The sequence below is a fragment of the Nycticebus coucang genome, chromosome 18 (genome assembly GCF_027406575.1).
Source record: "Nycticebus coucang isolate mNycCou1 chromosome 18, mNycCou1.pri, whole genome shotgun sequence".
Lineage (NCBI taxonomy): Eukaryota > Metazoa > Chordata > Mammalia > Primates > Lorisidae > Nycticebus > Nycticebus coucang.
Window position 1 is genome coordinate 9,537,497 of NC_069797.1, and position 18,550 is coordinate 9,556,046.

General features: G+C 46.9%; 1 protein-coding gene and 2 pseudogenes across 1 annotated transcript in view; 1 reads left to right on the plus strand and 2 right to left on the minus strand.

Annotated features, from left to right (window-relative positions):
- Window positions 1-18,550, minus strand: part of PIGL (phosphatidylinositol glycan anchor biosynthesis class L) — a 79,935-nt gene that overhangs the window by 32,484 nt on the left and 28,901 nt on the right. The gene's annotated exons all lie outside the window — the stretch shown is intronic.
- On the minus strand, window positions 9,239-11,133 carry LOC128569939 (iron-sulfur cluster assembly 1 homolog, mitochondrial-like; annotated as a pseudogene).
- Window positions 17,869-18,381, plus strand: LOC128569934 (40S ribosomal protein S25-like; annotated as a pseudogene).

Genomic DNA, 18,550 nt, shown 5'->3' on the forward strand with positions numbered 1-18,550 from the left:
GCAGGTGGATTGCCTGAGCTCTGAGCTCACAGGTTTAAGACCAGCCTAAGCCAGAGCAACCCCATCTCTAAAAAAAATAGCCAGGCATTGTGGTGGGTGTCTGTAGTCCCAGCTGCTTGGGAGGGTGAGGCAAGAGGATTACTTGAACCCAAGAGTTTGAGGTTGCTATGAGCTAAGACATCTTGGTATTCTACCAAGGGTGACCAAGTGAGACTCTGCCTTAAAAAAAAATAAAATAAAATAAAGGAGAGGGAGAAGGAAAGATGGGATGGGGGAGAGACCTTTGTGTATTTTATAGACTGAAAGGAAAAACATATAAAGATAACTTATTAAGTGTTTGCTCCTTCTAAAAGTCTAAGGTATTTTTGATACAGGGTTCCCCCATTCAAGGCTGGACAGGGGACCCCAGTTTTCCTAGGCCTGGGCAATTTCATGAAGGGAACACCCTGACCTTTTGCCCTGAGCTGGACAGACTGCATCCATTCATTTTTCCATAACACTCACTAATGGTGAAAATGTGTCTCCATTTGCCAAGTCCTGGCCAAGCTTAATTCTCAAGACCTAAAAACCCTAGATAAAGAGCCCATGTAGAGACTTCCCTCTGACAGAAGCTCTGGTGCTTTTTACCCTTTCTGTATTCCTCTCTGTCTAATAAAATCCTATCTTACCACTGACCTGTGGTCCATGGGTTCATTCCTTTGATCCCTCAGACCAAGGACCCACTGAAAAAAGAAATTCTGGTAGCATTTTTATATATACTTTCTGACCCTTATAAGCCCCCTGAAAAGTTCAATTCATTTATTTCCTTTCACAGTTGGAAAGATCTGGTTAGAAGACAATTAACTCAGGCTCGATGCCTGTGGCTCAAGTGGCTAAGGCGCCAGCCACATACACCTGAGCTGGCAGGTTCGTATCCAGCCCAGGCCCGCCAAACAACAACGACAGCTGCAACCAAAAAATAGCCGGGCGTTGTGGTGGGTGCCTGTAGTCCCAACTACTTGGGAGTCAAGAGGCAGAAGAATCGCTTGAGCCCAGGAGTTGGAGGTTGCTGTGAGCTATGATGTCATAGCACTGTACCCAAGGTGACAGCTTGAGGCTCTGTCTCAAAAAAAGTAAAAAAGACAATTACTCAGGGCGGTGCCTTTAGCTCAGTGGGTAGGGCGCTGGCCACATACACCAAGGCTGGTGGGTTGGAACCCAGCCCACACCTGCCAAACAACAATGACAAGTACAACCAAAAAATAGCTAGGTGTTGTGGCGGGCGCCTGTAGTCTCACCTACTTGGGAGGCTGAGGCAAGAGAATCGCTGAAGCCCAACAGTTTGAGGATGCTGTAAGCTGTGACACCACAGCACTCTACCCAGGGTGACAGTTTGAGACTGTCTCAAAAAAAAAAAAAAAAAAGATAATTACTCAGTTTAAAAGTCCAGGCAATGGGGTGGTGCCTATGGCTCAGTGAGTAGGGTGCTGGCTCCATATACTGAGGGTGGTGGGTTCAAGCCCGGCCCCAGCCAAACTGCAACAAAAAATGGCTGAGCATTGTGGCGGGCACCTGTGGTCCCAGCTGCTCGGGAGGCTGAGACAAGAGAATCGCCTAAGTTCGGGAGTTGGAGGTTGCTATGAGCTGTGTGACGCCACAGCACTCTACTGGGGGTGATGCGGTGAGACTCTGTCTCTACAAAAAAAAAAAGAAAAGAAAAGAAAAGAAAAAAATTAAAAGTCCAGGCAATGAGAAAAAAAAAGAAAAAAAAAATGAAGCGATACTTAGTACACACACAGTGAGGATTACACAGGCACCGAGGAGGCTGACTGGGATACAACAGAGTGTACATATGGTAAAGAACACACGTTTACCTTGTTAAGCGACACTCCTCCTTGGAAATCACATGTGTAATTCAAAGCCAACACAAAAGTAGAAGCCAAGCCCCAAAGAGCAGCCAAGCTTTGCGCTGAAAGAACATCTGGCCTTGCCCTCCCTGTGTCACTCGGGTATCAACCCGGTCACAGATCTGCTCCGGCGATAGACAGGAATTCTGCAGCAATTCCCTGGCTGCAGGTTACTTTCCAATCTAGACCTTTGCAGTCCTGCAGGGAATGGTGATAAGGTATTGAGCTTAGAGTTCCTAGATAACTCCCTTAATTATTAGCCAGGTCCTTCACGGCTTTATTGCAACTTTAATGAAAGTGTATGGAAATTTCTCAGATGCTGATCCACCTGGGTAAGTGTGCAGAGATGTAAAGCTGAGGCACTCTTGGGTGGCGCCTGTGGCCTAGTGGGTACAGCATAGGCTCCATGTACCAAGGGTGGCTGATTCAAACCCGGCCCCGGCCAAACTGCAACAAAAAAATAGCTGGGCGTTGTGGCAGGCACCTGTAGTCCCAGCTACTTGGGAGGCTGAGTCAAGGGAATCGCCTAAGCCCAGGAGTTGGAGGTTGCTGTGAGCTGTGACATCACTGCACTCTATCCAGGGCGACATAGTGAGACTCTGTCTAAAAAATACAAAAAAATCAAAACAAACAAACAAAAAAACCCAATCTGCATGAGAAAAAATATCCCCAAAACTTGCAAAGTTAAAACATAAATGACAAACTGGAAAATATATTTGCAATTCATACGAAAAGCAAAGGACTGATATCCTTAACATATATAAGGATAGGCTCGGCACCTATAGCTCGAGTGGCTAAGGCACCAGCCACATACACCAGAGCTGGTGGGTTCAAATCCAGCCCAGGCCTGCCAAACAACAATGACAACTACAATCAACAAATAGCTGGGCGTTGTGGCAGGCACCTGTAGTCCCAGCTACTTGGGAGGCTGAGGCAAGAGGATCGCCTAAGCCCAGGAGTTGGAGGTTGCTGTGAGCTGTGATGCCACAGCACTCTACCCAAGGCAACAGCTTAAAGCTCTGTCTCAAAAAAAAAAGCTGAGGCACTGTGACCGAATTAGGTGCATATGGAACACAGAAGCCACGTTTCTGGCCAGGTTTTGTCCCCATGAAGCAGAGATGACAAATCTGAAGATGGAGCTGGCAAGGGACAGGGACACAGAACAGTGAGGACTGCATCCAGCCACTGCTGACCCCCCTTACTTGACGCACCGCTGTCCTCTCAGAGCTCCAGTCCACAGACTTGTCTTGGCGACCCGCTCAGCGCAGGAAGAGTAAAAGGGAAGCTCTGCAGTATCTACAGGGCTGTGTCTTGCACTAGACCTTCAAATTCAGAGACCTGTGGTCTGTGCACTCCATGACTCTACAGCTCAAATCAGGGGGGTTTCCTGTTAAGAAACTAGCAAAGGAAACCTGAGGGTAAAGGCAGAACTTGCAAAGTTGTCCATAAAGTGTGTCTGAGGACGACTTAGAACATTAGAAAGCCACATGGAGGAGTGTTTAAGAGAAACAGGTGAGCTGGGCATGGTGGCTTACACCTGTAAGCCTAGTGACACAGGGTCCCATTCAAGGCTGGCCAAGGGACTCCAGTTTTCCTAGGCCTGGGCAATGTCACGTAGGGAATACCCTGACCTTTTGCCCGAGCTGGAGAACTGCATTCATTTGTCAATAGCACTTTTTTTTTTTTTTTTTGGTTGCAGTTGTCATTGTTGTTTAGCAGTCCCAGGCTGGGCTTGAACCTGCCAGCCTCGGTGTATGTGGCTGACATCCTACCCACTGAGCTACAGGCAGGAGCCTGTCAATAACACTTGAAACACTGAAAAGTGTTTCTGTCTACCAAGTCCTAGCCAAACATAATTCTCAAGACCTGACCCCTAGACAAAGGACCCACTTGGAGACTCCCCACTTGGGTCTTTCCCTCTGCCAAAAGCTCTGGTGCTTTTTACTCTTTCTGTATTCCTTTCTGTCTCATAAATGCTATCTTACCACTGATCTGTGGTCTGTGGGTTCGTTCTTCAAATCCACGAGACCAAGGACCTCCTGGAAGAAAGAACCTCTGGTAACATTAGTGCTTTGTGAGTCAGAAGCAGGTGGATTGCTTTCGGAAGCTGTCAAACACAACAGAGGAAGGCCCCTCTTGCCAGTCTTTCCACAGGACACCTGCAAGCCTGGCAGCTCCTTCCCAGGGCTGTGTTTAGCAAAACATACTGTTAACATCGCCCAGGAAGGCCCCAAATTCTTAGCCCCCCAGAGACTTTAGTGCTCAGTGAACAAGCTGCCCTCTTTGCCCTAAGAGCTCATAAAAACAATACTTGTTTTCCTGCTGGCTGCATGTCCTCAAACTCTGCCCTTTCCTACACATTCTCCCAACTCAGCCTGACCCGCGCACTCTAGAACTGTTTCAGGCGAGTCAAGAACGTGCTTGAGAAAATCTGCAGGGCTGCCGGGCCCTTCAGTTACCTGATGTAGCCAAAGGAAGCCCCCTTCCTGCCTCCCCAGCTAAGAAAGCCTGCCTGCGGGCCAGGTCCCCCTCCCTGACCCAGCTCGTCAGGCAGAGGCAGCTGCACAGCCTCCGCCCCTGAACTCCAGCAGGGCTGGGTGACAGTGCCTCTCTCTGCAGATGCACTGGCCCTTTTGCACATTGCACTCTGAACTTCAACACTGAGGGAGGTGGTGCACACACCCTTATTTGGTCCTATGGCCTGCACAGCCCCAGCTGGGAGGCTCAGCTGCCCCTCCTCCACCCACCTCGGGCACTTTTCTAAACTTCATTACTCCCCTTGTCATCCAAAGCAGCAAAGATCAGTGGAGGTCAGAGCTCACACTAAGGCCAGACAAGGGCTGTTAGACTACCTGGGGCCCTGAGGTCAGGGGGCTCAGACCACTAAAACCGCAGCCCTAGGGCTACCGCAGGTCCTGAGGCCCAGCTGCAGCAGGGAGCTGGAAGGAATGAGGGCTACCCAGCAGGAGGGTGGGGGCAGGACATTCTACAGCAGACCTCCGCACCACCAAGAACTAAGCTTAGACAAGCTGTAAACGCAAATGAAATGTGAACGTTTCTCCCTCAGTAACTGACTGGACTTCTCTTGGCCAAAAAGATCCTTAAAACTGAAATGCTAGCAGTGCGAAAGGAGATCAGACATGCCTCCTCATGCCCCCTCCCCTTCTTAGAGTTGTCCTTTGATACTCACTAAAAGGCCTCAGGCAAGACTCACCTGCAGGTCCTGAATATACATAACAAACCACTTGGTACTTTGTCTCTAATTAACAGACCCTTTATTTTAACCATTCACTTTCACTGACTCCTGCTCTTTTGGACAAAGCCTAACACTTTCAGTGAATTGTCAACTAAGGAATCTTTTTTTTTTTTTTTTTTTGAGACACAGCCTCAAGCTGTCGCCCTGGGTAGAGTGCTGTAGCATCATAGCTTATAGCAACATCCAACTCCTGGGCTCAAGCGATTCTCCTGCCTCCGCCTCCCAAGTAGCTGGGACTACTGGCGCCCGCCACAACGCCCAGCTATTTTTTGGTTGCAGCCGTTCTTGTTGTTTGGCGGGCCCGGGCTGGATGCGAACCTACCAGCTCAGGTGTATGTGTCTGGCATCTTAGCCGCTTGAGCCACAGGCGCCGAACCATCAACTAAAGAATCTTTAAACCCACCTGCACACTCCCTGATTCCAGATGTCCCACCTTTTTGGGCCAAACCAATGTATGTTTTCACATATTGATTTATGACGTTACCTGTCTCCCTAAAATGTATAAAACCAAACTGCAACCCAACCACCAGGCGTACACGTGCTCAAAGCTTCTTGGCTGTGGCTCCAAGTCATGGTCCTCAAGTTTGATATTTTATTTTTGTTTTTAATTTTTTTTTTTATGCAGGCGGAGCAGGCAGTGGGCACATGGCGGCCCGGAGCCCGCGTTCCCCTCCCCAACCCCCCACCCCGTCCTCAAGTTTGGCTCAGAATAAACTTTGTTAAATTATTTTACAGAGATGGCTTATTTTCCATCAACAAAGCACAGAGAGGAACAGAAATTGAGGGAGGGAGAAGATGAGTAGGACAAAAGAAAAGACAATCTGAAAATAAGAAAGAGAATTGAGAAAGAGGAATATAAAAGTCAATCCAGCAGGGCAAGGGGGCTCATACATGTAATCCTAGTACTTTGACAGGCGAAGGTAGGAGGACTGCCTGAAGCCAGGGAGTTTAGAAGCAGCCTGGCAAAACCACAAGACCCTGTCTCTATAAAAAAGTTTTAAAATATCAATCCAGGCTCAGTGGCCATAGCACAGTGGTTACGGCACCAGCTACACACACAGAAGTTGGTGGGTTCAAACCTGGCCAGGACCTGCTAACCAAGAATGACAACTGCAACAACAATAACAAAAAATACCTGGGCATTGTGTTGGGTGCCTGTAGTCCCAGCTACTTGGGAGGCTGAGGCAAAAGAATCGCTTGAGCCCAAGAGTTGGAGGCTGCTGTGAGCTATGATGGCACGGAATTCTACCGAGGGCTACACAGTGAGACTCTGTCTCCAAAAAACAAACAATCAATCCAGTGTTATTGTCTGCTCTGATAAGGGCTTCCTTCTCATGCTATTTAGCTCAGACAAATGTCCCAATAGACCCTGTCTCAAGCCTCCAAACCTCACCATGAATGGATATTTTTCTTTCTCATATGACACAAAGGAGAATAATAAATTATTTGAGTGTTAGGTATTATGCCAAAATTAGTCACTTGTACTCACCTTTCTTTCTTTCTTTTTTTTTTTTGAGACAGAATCTCAAGCTGTCGCCCTGGGTAGAATGCTGTGGTGTCACAGTTCACAGCAACCTCAGACTCTCAGACTCTTGGGCTTAAGCAATTCTCTTGCCTCAGCCTCCCAAGTAGCTGGGACTATAGGTGTCCACCACAATGCTGGCTATTTATTGGTTATAGTTGTCATTGTTTGGCAGGCCCAGGGTTGGATTCGAACCTGCCACCTCTAGTGTATGTGGCTGGTGCCCTAGCCACTGAGCTACAGGTGCCGAGCCTCGTACTCACCTTTCTTAGAAAAAGATGCATTTTATATTATTGCAACAAACTATGTAAAGTTTGCAAAGTTATTACTATTACGCAAGAAAGGACCCAATACTATGTGTAAGATAAACATAAGAAGGAAATTAAATTAGAAGGAAAAAAAGACTCGTGCATCACTTAAAGTTAACAAATCCTGCTCCACATTATCCTGGCCTGAACACCAGTCATCACTCTCTAGGCCACAGAGGCTAATCTATCTGCACCAACCCTCTTTCTCTAGTCTCACAGGACCCTCAGCCCCTCTGTTGTGAAGGTACAGTTAGACTCAGCATCCAAGGGACTATCCGTGAATCTCAAGCATCTTGTGTACAGCAAGCTCCAGCTTTCCTTCAACAACGGTTTTCCAAGTCCACACACCCGAGCTTCTGCCTTGGTTAGCCCCTCTGTTTCTCTACTGAGAATGGAGCCCAGAGGTCAAGACTGTAAGAGGTCTGGCACCTCACACCTTCAAGCCTGGTGAGGTGACTCAGTTTTCTGTCCTACGTGCTGACTGTGGTCTAGCTCAGAGGAACATGGTCAAGCCAGAAACACAAGGCCACGTGTCTCCCTTTGGCCATCACGTTAGCTAGAAACACTTGCTGCAAAGGCTTACCACTAGACTGGGCCTCCTTGGAAACAGACACCAGTGCACACAAGCTGGCATCCACCCACTCCCAGCTACTATAATCTGTGCCTGACTCACTGGCCTGAGCTCTTGAGGTGCCTCTGGTAGACACAGCTGTATGAGATACGACAATCTGGAGGGAGAGAGGGATAGTGGGAATGAAATTTAGGTACAATAGTTTTTTTGAGAAGTTCTCTGTCACCCAGGCATCATCATAGCTCACTGCAACCTCATACTCCTGGGCTCAAGCAATCCTCCCACCCCAGTCTTCTGAGGTACTAAGATCACAGGTGTAAGCCACCATGCCCGGCTGGTTTCCTCTAACTTTCATGCGAATGTGGCTCAGTGAGTCACTGGTATTTTATAACTAGCTTCAATCACAACCACAAAATGTGCATCAAACACTGAGAATCACAGGGTGAGTGTAGAAAATGAGAAAAAGACTAGCCGGGCATTGTGGCGGGTGCCTGTAGTCCCAGCTGCTCGGGAGGCTGAGGCAAGAGAATGGCTTAAGCCCAGGAGTTGGAGGTTGCTGTGAGGTATGTGAGGCCACGGCACTCTACCGAGGGCCATAAAGTGAGACTCTGTCTCTACAAAAAAAAAAAAAAAAAAAAGAAAATGAGAAAAAGACTAAACCTTTGGCATTTAACGACCAGGCAGACGAAATAAAGTGGCTGAAGGGGACTGACGCAAGTGGCCAGGGAGGTAAGGATATAGGAGGCCAGCCGGGGCCAGGTGCTGTTCTAGAAGCCAAGAGTAGCCTCCAGGTAGGCGGTTGGTCAACAGTGACCACAGCTGCTGAGAAGCCCAGTAAGATCGGGACTGAAAGGTGCCCCACTGATTTCACAAATAGGAGACTCCAACAGTGACTCTGACCAAGAGGAGCTTCAATGGCCGAGGGAGGAGGGAGGATGAAGATTTTACAGCGTTGGGGAATGAACAACAGATGAGGTAGGACCTGGGGACGGCGCATGTTGATAGTCCTGGAGTATGGAGAGAGAGGAAGGGCACTGATGGGATGGGGAGAGTAAAGTGGACGTTTCTGTTGTTTCTTTTTTTTTTTATAATCACAAAGAGACCACTTTTTTTTTATTCATAAGTCACTCTCTACATACATACACCGTAATGCACAAATTATACGTGGATCAATAATTATATTAATGATACAAAGTCATGAGCATTTATATAAAACTACCACTCTAGGTTTTGGTGCATTGTGTGCCAGGTATTTTAGTAAATAAAAACAAACAAAAGAACTCAGCTACTCAAATTCATGAGAATCAGCTTTTGGGAAAAATATACATGTCATCTCACAGAATATTTAATATGTTAAAACCCAGAAAAATCAGTAACTAAGTGTCAAGAGGAACACTTTAAAAGAAATGTTGATGTCAAAAATGTTAGATTAAAATATTGTTTAGGGCGGTGCCTGTGGCTCAGTCGGTAGGGCGCCAGCCCCATATACCGAGGGTGGCAGGTTCAAACCTGGCCACGGCCAAACTGCAACCAAAAAAATAGCCGGGCGTTGTGGCGGGCGCCTGTAGTCCCAGCTACTCGGGAGGCTGAGGCAGGAGAATCACTGAAGCCCAGGAGTTGGAGGTTGCTGTGAGCTGTGTGAGGCCACAGCACTCTACCGAGGGCCATAAAGTGAGACTCTGTCTCTATAAAAAAAAAAAAAATATTGTTTAAAAACTTCAGCAATTGGACTGAGGAACCAGAAAGTGTGCACATATTGGGAATTTTAAGAAAAGATCCCCATGTTTTCCTTCACAATTATGACTACATTCCCAGTAATTCTGGGTTGCTACAATGTCTTCCCTGGTAGTATAAACCAGTTTCAAAGTTTAAAGAAACAAGATGGTAATTCACATAAAAGAGTTTTAAAAAAAGATTCTTCTTACTCAAAATAAAACTAATATGATCTTCATCAAAGATCACCGTTTACCTTAACGGACTGCCTCAGAGAGGACAGCACAAGGAAGGGGAAAGTGGTGGAGTTCCCACTCACCCCCCAAGGGTGGACAAAAGACCATTGGCCTCCTCACATACAGAACTGAGTGGGGTGGGCTAAATGGCTTTTAAAAGAGACTTTTCAACTAAAAGAATGAAAGTCAGCCTGAGAGCTCATTTTGCGTGGACATTTAGGGTGACTAATACAATGGATTTAGAAACAAGTGGTTCAAGTATTTGCTACCATCACTATAGTTCAAGAAAATCCTGTCAGTACTGTTAAAGGGCAATGCGAATTTACATCCAACAATGAAATTTTTGATAAAAATGTAAACAGGCTATGCCAAAATTGGGTGAAAAAATAATGGACCACCATGCTACTACGAGGAGACAGGACTTCCTGTTTCTGAATTTTAGGTGACACCGATTTAATTGGGGAAAATGCATGGGAGATGCACATACAAGCCATTCAGTCCATTTCATGAATGGACTGACAGGTGCCCAGGAAGGCAAATCCAATAAAACTGACTCTAAAAGAAAGGGTACAAGAGCGAGTTAGGTGCAGCGTAAGACTTCTTTCTTTACCACAAAAGAAAAATAATCCAAAGAGAGTGATGGCATTTCATCTTTTGTCCCCTACACAGAATCCAAATATTACTTCTTCCTGAATCTAACACATTAGTTTCATTTTCAAAATGCATCACTTTATTTTCCTTACAAGGGAACCACACATTAAGCAGGTGACAATCACATGATTTCTTCAGTAAGCCCCAATGCATCCATGAGTGTTGCTGGAGCTCACAGCCAAAGGAGTCCTGAAGTTTCAGATATTAAAGCTTTCCCCACAGCCGCAAGTTCTTTTGATGTTTGGGTTATTAAACACAAACTCACTGGATAATTTGTCTTCCACATAGTCCATTTCTGTTCCTAGAAGTGTTAGCTGTGCTTTCTTTTCTAAATTCTTTTTTTTTTTTTGTAGAGACAGAGTCTCACTTTATGGCCCTCGGTAGAGTGCCATGGCATCACACAGCTCACAGCAACCTCCAACTCCTGGGCTTAAGCGATTCTCTTGCCTCAGCCTTCCGAGTAGCTGGGACTACGGGCGCCCGCCACAACACCCAGCTATTTTTTGGTTGCAGTTCAGCTGAGGCCGGGTTTGAACCCGCCACCCTCAGTATATGGGGCCGGCGCCCTACCGACTGAGCCACAGGCGCCGCCCAAGCTGTGCTTTCTTTTCAATGAATACTCTCACTCTGTCTTGAACAACTTCTTCATCAGAATCTCCTTTTTTTTTTTGTATATTCTAGAGTGTAAGAAAGGCCATTACACCCTCTGGTTCGGACACGGACTTTCACACCTACGTGTTCAGGCATGTCTTTAAGAAGTTGTTTTATCTTGTTCACTACTGAAGGTGTCAGGGTGAGGGCGGCCCGGGTGGGCTGCAGCTTCCGCTTGCTCACAGCCCGGACAGTGGCACGGACTAAGGAAGCCAACATCTTTGCCACCCCGGCACCCCAGTGCCTGGGCCGGAGCTCGGCAACCTCAACCTCTCTCCATGGACACGGCTGGCGCATTCGTTTCTGTTGTTTCTAATGAGAGAACCTCGAGCAAACGGATGGGCAGAGCTCGTAGCTCAGGGGATAACCGGGCACTAGCCACGTACACCCAGGCTGGCGTGTTCGAACCCAGCCCAGGCCTGCTAAAACAACAATGGCAACTGCAACAACAACAAAAATAGCCAGGCATTGTGGAGGGCACCTGTGGTCCCAGCTACTTGGGAGGCTGAGGCAAGAGAATCACTTTAGCCCAGGAGTTTGAGGTTGCTGTGAGTTGTGACCTCACGGTACTTTACCGAGGATGACATAGTGAGACTCTGTCTCAAAAAAAAATAAAGGAAAAAAAGAAGTAACTGAGGTCAGAGCTAAGGTTGTATTATTTTTACTTTGGGTAAGGGAATGGAACACTTTGGGGTTCCATTCCATTTCACACACAAAAATTTCCCCCCAAAATATCAAGTGCCATAAGATTCTTAGAGAAAGGACTTATCCCCACAGTCCTTTGTTTTTTTTCTTTGAGACAAAATCTTGCTATGTCCCCTGTGCTAGCATGCAGTGGTGTCATAACTCACTGCAACCTCAAACTCCTGGGCTCAAGCAATCCTCCTGCCTCAGCCTCCCAAGTAGCTCAGACTGCAGGCATGTGCCACCATGCCCAGCTAATTTTCCTATTTATTTTCATAGAGATGGGGGGAGGTGTCTTACTTTTGCTCTGGCCGGTCTTGAAATCCTGACCTCAAGGCATCTTTCCACCTTGGCCTCCCAGCTGCCAAGCCGGGGCCCCACAGTCCTTTCTTAGAGAATCTCCCCCTGCTCCCTTGTCACAAAGCTTGCTCCCATCTCTGTTCTCCTAAGCAATAGACCCAGTATGTTTGCCATCGTGGGTCACCTGACCTGTTGTACGTTTTTCTCTTGTAGGAATTTGGAACTACAATTCAGAGACTCCAGCCCAGGGGTTCCCCAGTGATCACTGTGCCTTGGTTCACCTGGAGAGTTTGTAAATAAAATGCAGATTTTTTTTTGAGACAGAGTCTCAAACTGTGGGCCTGGGTAGAGTGCCGTGGTGTCACAGCTCACAGCAAACTCTTGGGCTTAAGTGATTCTCTTGCCTCAGCCTCCCAAGTAGCTGGGACTACAGGCACCTGCCATGATGCCTGGATATTTTTTTGTTACAGTTGTCATTGTTGTTTTAGCTGGCCCAGGCCGGGTTCGAACCCCCCAGCCTCAGTGTATGTGGCTAGCACCCTATCCACTGAGCTACAGGTGCCGCCAAAAAAAAAACAAAACCCCCCCGAAAAAACGCAGATTCTTGATCACACAAACCATTAGATTCAGGAGGATGACAGTGGAGCCTAGGTATCTGTGTTTTTTTTTTTTTTTTTTTTTTGTAGAGACAGAGTCTCACTGTACCACCCTTGGTAGAGTGCCGTGGCATCACACGGCTCACAGCAACCTCTAAGTCTTGGGCTTACGCGATTCTCTTGCCTCAGCTTCCCGAGCAGCTGGGACTACAGGCGCCCGCCACAACGCCCGGCTATTTTTTGGTTGCAGTTTGGCCGGGGCTGGGTTTGAACCCGCCACCCTCGGTATATGGGGCCGGCGCCCTACTCACTGAGCCACAGGCGCCGCCCGGTATCTGTGTTTTAACAAAAGCCCTAGGCAATTCTCCTGTACCTGCCTAAAGACCAACTGCTGTATTTACCAAATACCACTCTAGTTAGTCTGGATGGAGAGGGGACAGGTGTAGGTTAATGTAGAGATGACAGACCACATGGCCCTATGTCTAACTAGGACTTACGCTCTCCCTGTATCGGTTTCCTCATCTGTAAAATGGGAACAATAACCATCTATTCACAGAAATGAGAATTAAATAAGTTAATGCATTTAAAGCATGTAGAACAGTGTTGGATACAGAGTAAAAATCTGCTATATGTCAGCTATTACCATTTTTAGGCTGCCGATAATGTTTCACTTAAAAGCAGACAAGGTGGCAACTAAAAGGAGATGGCTCGGAAGAGAGCAATGCCTCATTTTACACGGCTGTCTTATACTTTTTGCTCTACCATCCCTCCACGCTCACACAGTGCATCTTGTGGCCTCTGATACTTTGGGGTCTTCTAGCTACAGTGTTCTTCTGCCTCTCCTCCAGCCTTCCTTTCACTCATTCACGTCTTGGCTCAGTCTCCATAGAACAGTCTTCACCTTCCAGAGAACTCTCCCTAAATCTCAGGCTAAGGGAAGAATCTCTCTTCTGAGATCTTTCTGTGCACTTGCCCTTGTGCTCCCTCTCTGCACTTCATGGCACCATGAGTCACCTCCTCCCTAGGCTGAGCGCTCCCTGAGGAACTGTTCTACTTACCAATTTGGCCCCTACTCTCAGCACAGCCCTGGTATAGTTGAGCAAAGCAGAACCCACCTCCACCAGAGAAGACCCAGGACACCTTTGCAGTGGCCAGTACCACATCAGCCTTCTGTGCCCCAAGTTGTCCCCCAGGACTGGCTCTCAGTGAGTGTTAAGTCTGAACTTGGGGTCAACGAAAGACTAATTTCCAAATTAGAAACCACAAAGTCAGACTAATTCCTAAGACTAGAAGGCCAAAGACCTCTTGCAATATGACTAGTTTCAAAGATAATTCAAAGGAATTGGTGACACGGTGCTGCTTGAAGAATTTGGAGATCAAGGAGATTCATGAACTCTGTTTCCATCACCCCATAAAAATAAAAAGAAAAGAAAAATGGGAGGGACTGATATTTTATTGAGCAGCTACACTGGCTAGTTATGATGGAAGGCACGTAAAGTACGTGACTCGGTCAACACTAGAGGTCTGCCATGTGAGCACCACCCCACCCTGCAGGCACTGCCCAACAGCACCTGGCACAAGAAGTGAAATACGGTGAAGATCCTTCAGTCGGAGCCTGGACACGAACAAATTCATGCAGACACCACTCAGAGTTTTCTAGAAAGAGACATGTCAGCCACGTGCCTTATCTTGGAATATTTTCCAAATATACTTACTTCTCTTCAGGATGAGCGAATCCTGTGTGGGTGAAGGGACCCTCAGCTCCCTTCCTTATGGTGAGTGCTGAGGAGAAGCTGCCCAGGGCTGGGAGGATTCCCAACAGGATGTTTAGGAGTTTTACTCTCCCTAAAATGCAAGGTCTGTCTGGAAAGTATCCAGCCATGCATATGAAAAACAGAGACATTTACTGAAGAAGATATAAGAGACAGAAAACATTGTCCATGGGAAAATGCCACCTTAGTCCCCTTCAAAGTAGGCACCTTGGGACCTCGCCCAGTTCTCCAGCATCTCTGAACCCGACCTGCACACGTCCAGCCTTCTCGGGTGCTCTGCTTATTGCAGGGCACTCTTCCAGAGCGTGGGTCACTATTAACAGATTCTCCACCACCACTCAAGTGTTTGTGCCATACTTTTACTTGCACTACACTCATTGCATCATCCTCGAAAGCCTTCTGAATCATCTGAATGTTTCCACAGTAGAATGTTGAAGCAAAGTTTAACGCACATTCGATGCTCAACTCATCAGTCATTTTGAGTGTGACAGCCACACCTGCTCACTCAACAGTGTCCAGTACCCCCCGGTTAGTACGCTGATGTTGCCATTGTACACATGTGCCCATTCCACTCTCCGTGGCTGCCAGGTTACATCAATGTTGCGCAAACCATCATGACACCTGGATACTTTCCAAGCAGGCCTCATACAAGCTCTGTGATGCTCTTCATGGCCTGAGAGGGTCATCCTGAGGTCCCAATCTCAGAAAATCTCCTTTACTTGCTGGGCCCACTAAGCACCAGCTGTTTCTAAGCAAGTTTCCTTTATTCTTGGTCCTGTTAAGCCTGTGAGGACTAGAACTCCACTCTGGGCAAGCTCCGGCATCTGTACAGTCATCAAATTAACACCCAAAGGAGGCTGCAGGCCTAAATCATCTGTCCAGATCCCCTCCTGACCAGAACCTGCTCCCTCTGTGCCCTTTTGCATCTCCCTGACCCTTCTATGACCATGACCTAATTAGCACCCCTACGGTAACCCTGACCACACACCCCTAAGTTCCCTTTATTCCTAGGTGTTCTTCTTCTTTTCTTTCTTTTTTCTATTTTTTTCTTTTTAGAGACTGAGTCTCACTTTGTCACCCTTGATAGAGTGCCGTGCTGTCACAGCTCACAGCAACCTCCAGCTCTTGGGCTCAAGTGATTATCTTGCTTTAGCCTCCCGAGTAGCTGGGACTACAGGCGCCCACCACAACATCTGGCTATTTTTTTGTTGCAGTTTGGCCAGGGCTGGGTTTGAACCCACCACCCTCGGTATATGGGGTAAGTGCCCCACTCACTGAGCCACAGGCACCGCCTGAAATTTTTTTTTTTTTTTTTGCAGTTTTTGGCCAGGGCTGGGTTTGAACCCACCACCTACGGCATATGGGGCCAGCGCACCCCTTTGAGCCACAGGCGCCGCCCCTTTTTTTCCTTTTTTTTTTGAGACAGTTTCACTATGTTGCCCTGGGTAGAGTACTGTGACGTCATAGCTCACAGCAACCTCAAACTCTTGGGCTTAAGCGATTCTCTCTTTTTTTTTTTTGTAGCGACAGAGTCTAACTTTATCACCCTCCGTACAGTGCCGTGACGTCACAGCTCACAGCAACCTCCAACTCCTGGGCTTAGGCAATTCTCTTGCCTCAGCCTCCCAAGTAGCTGGGACTATAGGCACCCACCACAATGCCCAGCTATTTTTTTGTTGCAGTTTGGCCAGGGCAGGGTTTGAACCTACCACCCTCGGTATATGGGGCCAAGCACCCTACCCACTGAGACACAGGCGCCGTCCAAGGGCTTAAGCAATTCTCTTGCCTTAGCCTCCTAAGTAGTTAGGACTACAGGCACCTGCCACAATGCCCGGCTATTTTTTTGTTGCAGTTGTTTAGCTGGCCCGGGCTGGGTTTGAACCCCCAATCCTTGGTGTATGTGGCTGGTGCTGTAACCACTGTGCTACGGGCACCACGCTCTTAGGTGCTCTTTTTCAAACCCCCTTTCTGTCACCTCCTTGTGACACAGGGTCAGTCCCCCACACACACACAGGAAAGGGTTAATGCCACTACTCTGATTTGCAGCCAACAAATCAGTTGGCTGATTCCTCACATGGGCTCTTCTGTCTTAGGAGGACTATCTTACAAGCTGTACATAAACTGACCTGAAACTTCATAAAACGAAGTTTGTTTATTCATGTTCTTGTTCAGGGGAACATGACCACGTAGCTTTTCAGTAATGTTGGGAAGCGTGTCTGGGGTGACTGGTTTGATATAAAATAGAGGTTATGTGGCATGCACAGAGTCTCTCATGGGGGCTTCAAGGCAAGACATTTCAAAGAGACAGGCAGCTGATTGGCCTCCAGTAGAAGGACACTATGGGCAGAAAAACGAAAAGTGGTTTCGAACACGAGCCCCAGGTGACAGCCCAGGCATGGAGGCCCAGGGCACTGCAGGCGCTCATTTATAACTGAAGGGGCTGGGTGCAGTGGCTCGTGCCTATAATCATAGTACTTTGGGAGGCTAAGGTGAGAGGAATGCTTAAGGCCAGGAGTTCAAGACCAGCCTGAGTCACAAAAATAGAGATTTAGATCTATGGAATAGAATAGAGAACATACAGATGGACCCAGTCATGTATGGCCAAACAAAAGCACATATTGAGGAAAAGAATCCCTATTAAATAAATGGTGCTGGGAGAACTGGTTCCCATATCTTTTATCACTTAGGAAAATTGACTCTTGCTGGATAAAAGATTTAAATTTTAATACAAGTAATGATAAAAATTCTAGAAGAAAGTGAGGGAAAAACTCTCAACATCAGTCTGGGAAAAGATTTTATGAAGAAGACTTCCTTGGCAATTTAAGCAACACCAAAAACAAAAGACTGGGACACAATCAAACTGAAAAGCTTCTGAGCGGGTAAGGTACGACAACTAAAGTATACAGACAGCCTTCAGGAAGCGAGAAGATATTTGCACGCTACCAATCTGACAAACGGCTGATAACTACAGAGAACTCAGATTAATCAACAAGAGCAAACAATCTCACTTATAAGCAGGCAAGAGCCAGAACTTTGTCTGAAAAAGACGAATGACCAGGGCGCCGGTCCCACATGCCGGAGGTGGCAGGTTCAAACCTAGCCCAAGCCAAAAAAAAAAAAAAAAAAAAAGACGAATGACCAAGAAACACATGAAAGAATGCTCATGGTCGTCCCTAATCATCAGAGAAATGCAAATCAAAACCACCCTGAGATATTCCCTAACCCAGTGGTTTTCAAACTTCCCAATGCCACGATGTATTTTCACTGTTACAAAGGGGTTGCGACCCACAGGTTGAGAACTGCTGAGTCCTCACCCCAGTGAGATTAGCCCATATTACAAAATCCTGATTCTGCATATGCTGGCATGGATGTGGAGAGAAGGGAACACTTTTGTACCACTGGTGGGACTGCAAATACAGCATTTATGGAAAGAAGCATAAAGAATCCTCAAAGAGCTAACAGTAGACCTTCCATTTGATCCTGCAATCCCATTATTAGGTATCTACCCAGAAGAAAAAAATTATTATTTTACCATAAAGGCATTTGCATTAGAAAGGAATATAGCACACCCCCTTGGTGAAGGGCTCAACTACAACTTGAACTTTAACAAATGTATCCTAATTGTTTGTATTCTCATATTAATCTGAAATTTTAAAAAAGACCAGCCTGGTCCGACATCTTAGCCAGGTTGCAGTGGTGGCAGCTCCTCTCCAAGCTTCGCAATGCCGTCCAAGGACAACAAGAAGAAAGATGCCGGAAAGTTGGCCAAGAAAGACAAAGACCCAGTGAACAAATCTGGAGGCAAGGCCAAAAAGAAGAAGTGGTCCAAAGGCAAAGTTCGGGACAAGCTCAACAACCTAGTCTTGTTTGACAAAGCTACGTATGACAAACTCTGTAAGAAGTTCCCAACTATAAGCTTATCACTCCAGCCGTGGTCTCTGAGAGACAGGATTCGAGGCTCCCTGGCCAGGACAGCTCTTCAGGAGCTCCTTAGTAAAGGCCTTATCAAACTGGTTTCAAAGCACAGAGCTCAAGTAATTTATACCAGAAATACCAAGGGTGGAGATGCCCCAGCTGCTGGTGAGGATGCATGAACTGGGTGAGCAGGAGCTGAGGGACTCAACTGTAAGAAGCACACATTCTCTTTGCAAGGCTATAGTTTTGACACTTTTTAAAAATTTTTTACAAGTCCAACCAATCATATATTTGGAAAAATAAAACTTTATTGAACAACAACAACAAAAAAGACCAGCCTGGGCAACACAGTAAGATCTTGTCTCTACAAAAAAAATTAGCCAGGCACATGCTGTTGTTCCAGCCACTTGGTAGACAGGAGGAGGCTTGAGGTTGCAGTAAGCTATGATAACATCACTGCACTTCTAGCCCTGGGCAACAGAGCAAGAC